The 7,881-nt window shown below is 42.1% G+C and overlaps 1 long non-coding RNA gene across 1 annotated transcript; it reads right to left on the reverse strand.

The window, feature by feature from the left end:
- Positions 1-1,895: 1,895 nt before the first annotated feature.
- Positions 1,896-4,866, reverse strand: LOC308480296. Its single transcript, XR_013988006.1, has 2 exons — positions 2,914-4,866; positions 1,896-2,815 (listed from the first exon to the last, which is right to left on the reverse strand). It is a non-coding gene; the product is annotated as an uncharacterized lncRNA (long non-coding RNA).
- Positions 4,867-7,881: the final 3,015 nt, after the last annotated feature.

Below are 7,881 nucleotides of genomic sequence, written 5' to 3' on the forward strand. Positions count from 1 at the left end.
TGTTTTGAGACTACAATTCCCATCATTCCTGGCCACTGGTCCTGCTAGCTAGGGATCATGGGAGTTGTAGGCCAAAACATCTGGAGGGCTGAGGTTGAGGAAGCCTGTTCTAAGGGACCTCAGGGGTTCTTGCAACGCCCTTTGAAAACCACAACATTAAAGGAACTGATATCACACGTGTGGCTTGTATACTGCAGCAATCCCCCTGAAGTTTTAATTTTTCCAATTATACTGGAGGACCATGTTGCAGGAAAAATCTGAGGGCTCCCTTGGACAAAAATAAAACACCAACCAGAGCAAATTGAAGCAAATCAGCAGCCTGTAGGCCTGGTCTTTATTGAAGAAAGACTGTCGCGACAGGGTGCTCCCCTCACTCGCAGGTGAGAGGAAGGACCCAGAAAAATGGTGTGCCAGGTCTTATAAAAACTTTTGAAATTCCCCTCCTCTAGATCAAGCCCACCCCCAGAAACATCATGCATACATTACAGACAGGAGGGGTTGAGGGTGGAGTTGTGGTGGTAACATCATGCATACATTACAGAAAGGAGGGGTTGAGGGAGGAGTTGGTGGTAACCTGAGTGTCTTGTCACCTGGCTGGTTCCTCCCTTCCCCCCTACCCCTCGAGTCACTTCCAGGAGACAAAAGGGAGTTTGCAGTTTCCTGCCCCCTGAGGGAAGATCTGATCATTGTCCTTTGTTTCAGTCCATGCTGAATCCACTCCCATATGCAAGTTCTTTGTGATTTTGATTGTCTTCTGTCTGGGATCATCTGGGCAGGGCTCCTGCAGATGTGCTGAGACAGTGAAGGGATTTTGGCTGACCAGGGTCAAACCCCCCTCCCCTTTTCTTAGTTCTTGTCATATGGAGTAAAATAAAAATGGAACAGTGCAAATCCAATGTATGGTTGATTTTCTATGAATTTATAACAGAAATGTGGCGTATGTAGTGTGTGAGTGTGTGTGTGTATGAAGTTTGTACAAGCAGAATGATTGGGGTGGGGGGGTTCCTGCTACAGTTCCCCCCTTCGGAGATAAGATTGCAAAGGTGGCTACTTTGCAATCCTTTTCTCCGCACAATTTAAGGTGGTAAATATTAACCTGCTATTCTCCGTGTGTCCATGTGAACGTGAAAGGGACTTGGATGTCATGCTTCTTAAGGATATTTGCATAGAAATATAATGGTGTAACAGTGCACATAGTTAGACATAGGATATCATGCAAAATTAATATTTTGTTGCTCAGTTACTTGTGGCATTCTAGTACCTTGGAAGAGATATTTTCTCAATAGTGGCGTATGCTTTACATTTAGCAGGAAGGTCCACTAATGACTGAAAAATGCAGTTCGCTTTGTCCCCCGCCATTTTTGTGTTCTCAGGTGTCAAGGTAGCTCTTCTATGGTCTCACACCGGCATGGTGTCACAGCAGTGGCAATCCCTGGTGAATCCACTTAGGGCTTTCATATTAACCATGTTGTATGGCACCCACCATAGCTGGCACAGGTTTGGGCACGTCATGAGAGAAGTGTCTTTGCCTTGGCCGCTCTATGGGATTATTATTATAGGCTCTGGTCTTGCAGTCATGGGAAGTTGCTCACTTGCACTTTAAGGACCAAAAGCTAATTGCAGCCTGGATACACTTGCCCAATTCAAACTGAGTCCAATTTGAATTTATCTTGCCCCATGGTTCCCAACTTCTCAAACCAATCTGTTAAAACAAAACCATTCTTAGAGGGCATTTGTCCAAATAAGTCAATTTAACTCTATAAGGGATTATTCCTGCTAAACCAAAGCATATCCACCTTCATGTATCTTAGAAGCTTCTCCTTAGTAAAGCGAGTTTTAGCACATTTTTAAAATGGGTAGGGATGATTGGCATAGTGCCAGGTGGAACAACGAAATATGGTTATAAATTTATCTAATTCTAAACATTGGACTACATAATAGCCTGGTCTCTTAAAAGGCATAAAATGTATGAGAATCCTCCACTGGGTTGTAAGGAATAAGACATTAAACATAAAAACAATTATACAAAAAAATAGCCCCCAAAATAGCCCCCCCCCCTTTTAGAACGCATAAAATGTATGAGAATCTTCCACTGGGGTGTAAGGAATAAGACGTTAAACATAAAAACAATTACACACACAAATAGCCCCCCCCCCTTTGTGGAAATAACACACTGTCAGACACATTTCAACATTCCTACGTAATAACACATAATACAAAACAAACTAATTAAATATCAGTTGCATATCTTGAGATAATTGTGATCTTCTCAATCCTGGAGCACAGTCTTTAAGGTTCAAAAATGAGAAAATGTCCTTGCAATTCAACTCCACCCCCCTTTGTCAGCCCCACTCCCCCGTCAGTTTATATCCTTTGGTGTCTGTTGGTGTCTGTTGTTGGTGCAGCCGGTGGCTTTTTCATCATAGGTCTGTAGCAACACATCTGTAGAAGTGACATCCTGTAAGGGGCAGGGGTTTGGAGACTTAAAAGACAAGAGTTAGGAAAAGAAGGGGCAAAAGGCCCCTCCCCAAGATAATCTCCTTGAGTTATCAGCTGCAAATAATAAAATCTTAGCATGTTAAGCATTTTACTCATTTTAATATTATTATCACATTTCCATATAATTACTGTTATTATCTGCTAAGTTCGTTTGCTTTCCTTCACTTTGGAGAGAAAGAGAACTGAAAAAAAAATACAAGGTTAAAATAATGAAACACACACACACACAATGACTTATGAGGAACGAAAAATAAATAAATGCTAAGACACACAATTTTAAGTAATCTGAAGTAACAATGAAAATAAAAGAGTGTTTCTTGATGTGACAACATCGGCTAGAATGTTAATAGCAAAATGCTGGGAAATGACTTAATACCAAGAAAAATGAATGGCAATTTAAAATTGTGCAAGTACCTTGAACTAGCCAAAATGACAGAATTAATAAGAGATGCTCAGGCAAAGGTAAACAAGTACCATTTCACAAACAATGTTTGGTTGTGCTTCGATTAACTTCATAGACATCATGGAAAAACAGATTAAATACATGAAAACAGATTATTTGTAACTTTAAAAGTGTCAAAGCCACAAAGAGATGGAGGTCACTAATATAGCAGGGATTCAGACTTGTTTCACAGATCAGAAAGAAAGTTGCTGTGGGAGGAAAAAAAGGACAAACACTTTGTTATTGGGGTTCACATATCCTGTTAAAAGGGAAAATTATTTCATGTGAGAAGCCTGTCAGAAAATGCTGTTCCTAAGATGCACACAAACAAAGTCTGTGATTTAAATTCCATTGAGGGGGGGAATGCTTTGATATTTACCTGTGAAAAGAATTTTGGCATGTTAAGATTTGGAACCTGGAAAGCTCTTGACTTCTGATGGGCTAGTTTTTTTTTTTACCCTTTTGTCTTACGTAGCCCCTGGAGCAAAGACACATTAAGGGTGATTTCCCTCAATGGTTCTAAGTTTTTTTACATAAGGAAATTTGAATAAGTTCCTCCCTGCAGCCCAGGTCTTGTGGAAACCTCCTCTCTACACCCTACAGTTCCCCCCTTTCCTCTCTCTCTCTCTCTCTCTCTCTCTCTCTCTTTTTTTTGACTGATCTAGCCTCTGTGTATGTGCAGAGTTCATGTCTCAGCAAACCTTTTATACTATTGAAAATGTTGCATCTTTTGGCTAAATTAGAATTTGAATAAGGGAAGGAAAGGGTAAGGAGTAGATTTTAAAAATAGGGTTAGGTTTTAAAACAAAAGGAGAAACTCAGCAATTCAAGTATTCACCAAAGCTAGCAATTGCAGCCCAAGCAAAGGACTGCTTCCTTTATGTACAGGAAAGGGCTAATATCCCTCTGGCTATTCGCAGAACAATGCCACGCCCTTATATATGGGGAAAATGGCCAGAGAGTCACAAATCATAGGATATTATTATTATTATTATTATTATTATTATTATTATTATTATAAATATTCTCAGTCATTTCAGCCTCACCATTTGCAGACAAAAATTTTTTTTCTGCCCTTTATTTACAGGATTGGTCAAGGCCCCCATATGTATTTGTATGCGCTTAAACTTTGAATTGACTCTGAAGTCTGATTCCCCCCCCCCAATGATAAACAGTGTAATCACTCAAATGTTTGATATTACCCGTTGTGCTTCAAAACATCACAGCTTCACCTCTCACCTTTTAAAACTAAAGAGCAAAGCTAGGCTGATTTTCAACTCCATCAGCACACCAGAATTTAGGAATTACCCTCCAATGCTTGCAGACACATGTTCCTTCCACACAGCCACAAATTGGGAGAGTTGAAAGAGACCTTGGGGTCATCTAGTCCAACCCTCCAAAATATAGAGTTCACAGCAAGATTTCACAGCAGGATTTGTACTATCAAAGAGACATACACATTTAAGTACAGATTTACAACTGGGAAAGGAAACATCTATGCTCCTATCATGTACTAAGGAAGAGGAAAATAAAAGTACCCAACTTTACACAGAACCCTTTTTGCAGATCTTGAGATAGTGTGAGTGAGTTTGCTTCCTTAGACTAAAGAATGCAAGTTCTTAGAGAAATTATCTTTAAAGGAAGATTGAAGTGAACATTTTTCCTAAGATAGGGAGAGGATCTCTTATAAAGCAAAGTTAATTCAATTGATATAACCACTCACAAATAATTAAAACAGCCATAGATTTGATTTAAAAGGAATACAAAAGTGAACAATTTTTCCTGAACTTGCAGGGGAATAGTAAGCCTAATCTATGCCCCCCCTTGCAGTTTCCTTTAAAGGAAGCTTACTCAGGAGTAAATGCACTTGGCACAGAAGTAAGAAGGAGAAGAAAGAGAGAGAGGGGAAAAACCTGAAAGAGACAGAATGAAACAGGGGGGGGGGGGGCATCTTCTAAGAAAGAAGCCAGGAAGTCTTATAGAGACTGATATTTGGACTGGACTCATAGAATTTTGCTGGCCATGGAAGCCTCTACATTTAATAACAATTTTCTTAGAAAGAACACCACACTTTCATAGGCATGTGCTTAATGAAATACATACACTGCATTTTAGCTTGAGAGAGCAGTTGGCTCAACTAGGCTTTTGCAGCAGAAACATTAGTTGTTGTTTTTTTCACAGTACATTTCAAAATACTGGAACAAAAGACTGGAAAACGGATGTAGACTCACAAACTCAAAAGTTACAACAAAACATCATTTACCACTAGACTTAAAATCACCCTCCTCACTTAAATTAGAGGAAGGAGGTGGGGTAATCCTCCTTTCAGAACACAGGTAGCATGTATACAGGATTTTACCACATGGGAGGAAAACTCTCTTTTAGAGCTTTTCTCAAATAATAAACATTTGCACACTTCATTCTCCATTTTGTTTTGTTTAAGATTGGCAAGGCCCAACATGGCTTCCTTAGTTTTTAAAAATTTTGAAGCAAGTTTGCAATTTAAAACTATGTGCATTTTAAGAACAGTCTGTGGATGCCGAGGCCAATGTAAATACAAACCCTTGAAATATTTCTAAATCTTTGAGTACATCTCTTATTCATTTATTATTATTATTTTTAATAACTAAGATCTCTATAATGCGTGGGCTCTCAGGCTGGGCTGTTATTATATCTACTGCCTTCTGAGCACCATTAAGTTTACGGTTTCATGTTCTAGCTTTAGGTTATAGTTTAACAACACAAATTTGATGTTTTCAGCTCTCCCTAAGGGTTCACACCCTGATTTTGTTGAAGGATCCCTGAGGTGGCTGCTGTGCCCTGGGTTCCAGGTGGTGAGCCTAAGCCACCCACTAAAAGTTACAACGGTCTCATACTTTGTACTTGAAAGACCATTTTGCCCCTTTATTTTTATTTTTTTTTTCCAATTGGAGATGACAAGCTGGAGGGGCATATTAGAATCCTCTCTGGGGCAAAAAGGCTTCATGGAAGCTTTGTTGCCAGGAGGAGTCCAGCTAGGGTGTTTTAGTGAGCTCCCATTCTCTCATATGTCATTATTGGGCTTTTTTCGTTAACGACGTACACTAAAGACAGAAAGAGTGGAAACACACACACAAGGGAGGAGGGGCAATGGGAAAGAAAGGGGGGACAGATAAAAGATCCTTTCAGTACTCAAAGTACCCTTGACTAACACAATTCCTACTTATCTATAAACCACGAATTAATTTCTGGAGATCTCAAACCTGAACCTGAAACTCAAAACCACGGGTCCCTCTGCCCGAAAACTCAAACCACGGGTCTCTCTGCCCGGAATTCCTTTACCTCAGCGCTGTTTACAAGACTAAACCCCCTCTACCACCCACAACAGCCTCCTGCCTAGCCTTTGAGACTAAGTTCGGAATCCCCTACTGAACGCCTGCGCAATGCAGTGCCAGATCGGGGTCCAAGAAAACAACCAAGGTTTGAAAGGAAGCAAATGACCTTGTGTTAAAATACTTTTGAAAAGATGCCACCGGACGACTCCGAGGGAAGACATCAGAGAAACAGTAAAAGAGCCACGCTTTCCCGGACTCAATTCCAAGACGGAAAACGGGGGAGAAAAGGGATAGGTAGATTAAGGCGTACCCGGACGACTCCGAGGGGTAGCGCCGGAAAACAGTAAAGTTCCACAATTTCCCCGGCTGCACTCCGCGTAAGAAATTGAGGGGAGAGAAGAGAAAGGCTTTGGCGTACCCAGACGACTCCGAGAGGTAAGCGCCAGACAGTAAAGTTCCACGATCTCCCTGGCCACCCTCCGAAGGGGAGAATCGGGTGAGAAAAGGGCAAAGTTAAAGCGCACCCGGCCGACTCCGAGGGGCTGCGCCAGAAACGAAAGAAGGAAAGTCTGGCTGTCGTGGGGACGTTACTTTCCACCCCCCTCCCAATGTATTTACTTCAAACCATACTCACGTTTGAAGATGTCCCCCGTGGATCCCGGGATCCTTTCCCCTTAGCCGGCTTGACCTTGCCTTTGCTTCCCCTGGTTGGGCTTTTGGTGACGATTGATTACCGCCCGCAAAGAGGAGGCAGGGAGAGGAAGAAGGATCCCTGGGCTAAGGTTGCCCAGTGGCGCCTGATCCCCTCTATCTCCCCTCTCACCTTTGCAGGAGAACCAAGTGTCCCTGAGAATGGTCGCCAACTGTTGCAGGAAAAATCTGAGGGCTCCCTTGGACAAAAATAAAACACCAACCAGAGCAAATTGAAGCAAATCAGCAGCCTGTAGGCCTGGTCTTTATTGAAGAAAGACTGTCGCGACAGGGTGCTCCCCTCACTCGCAGGTGAGAGGAAGGACCCAGAAAAATGGTGTGCCAGGTCTTATAAAAACTTTTGAAATTCCCCTCCTCTAGATCAAGCCCACCCCCAGAAACATCATGCATACATTACAGACAGGAGGGGTTGAGGGTGGAGTTGTGGTGGTAACATCATGCATACATTACAGAAAGGAGGGGTTGAGGGAGGAGTTGGTGGTAACCTGAGTGTCTTGTCACCTGGCTGGTTCCTCCCTTCCCCCCTACCCCTCGAGTCACTTCCAGGAGACAAAAGGGAGTTTGCAGTTTCCTGCCCCCTGAGGGAAGATCTGATCATTGTCCTTTGTTTCAGTCCATGCTGAATCCACTCCCATATGCAAGTTCTTTGTGATTTTGATTGTCTTCTGTCTGGGATCATCTGGGCAGGGCTCCTGCAGATGTGCTGAGACAGTGAAGGGATTTTGGCTGACCAGGGTCAAACCCCCCTCCCCTTTTCTTAGTTCTTGTCATATGGAGTAAAATAAAAATGGAACAGTGCAAATCCAATGTATGGTTGATTTTCTATGAATTTATAACAGAAATGTGGCGTATGTAGTGTGTGAGTGTGTGTGTGTATGAAGTTTGTACAAGCAGAATGATTGGGGTGGGGGGGTT

The sequence above is a fragment of the Podarcis pityusensis genome (genome assembly GCF_964106645.2).
Source record: "Podarcis pityusensis genome assembly, chromosome: 6".
In the NCBI taxonomy this organism is placed as follows: domain Eukaryota; kingdom Metazoa; phylum Chordata; class Lepidosauria; order Squamata; family Lacertidae; genus Podarcis; species Podarcis pityusensis.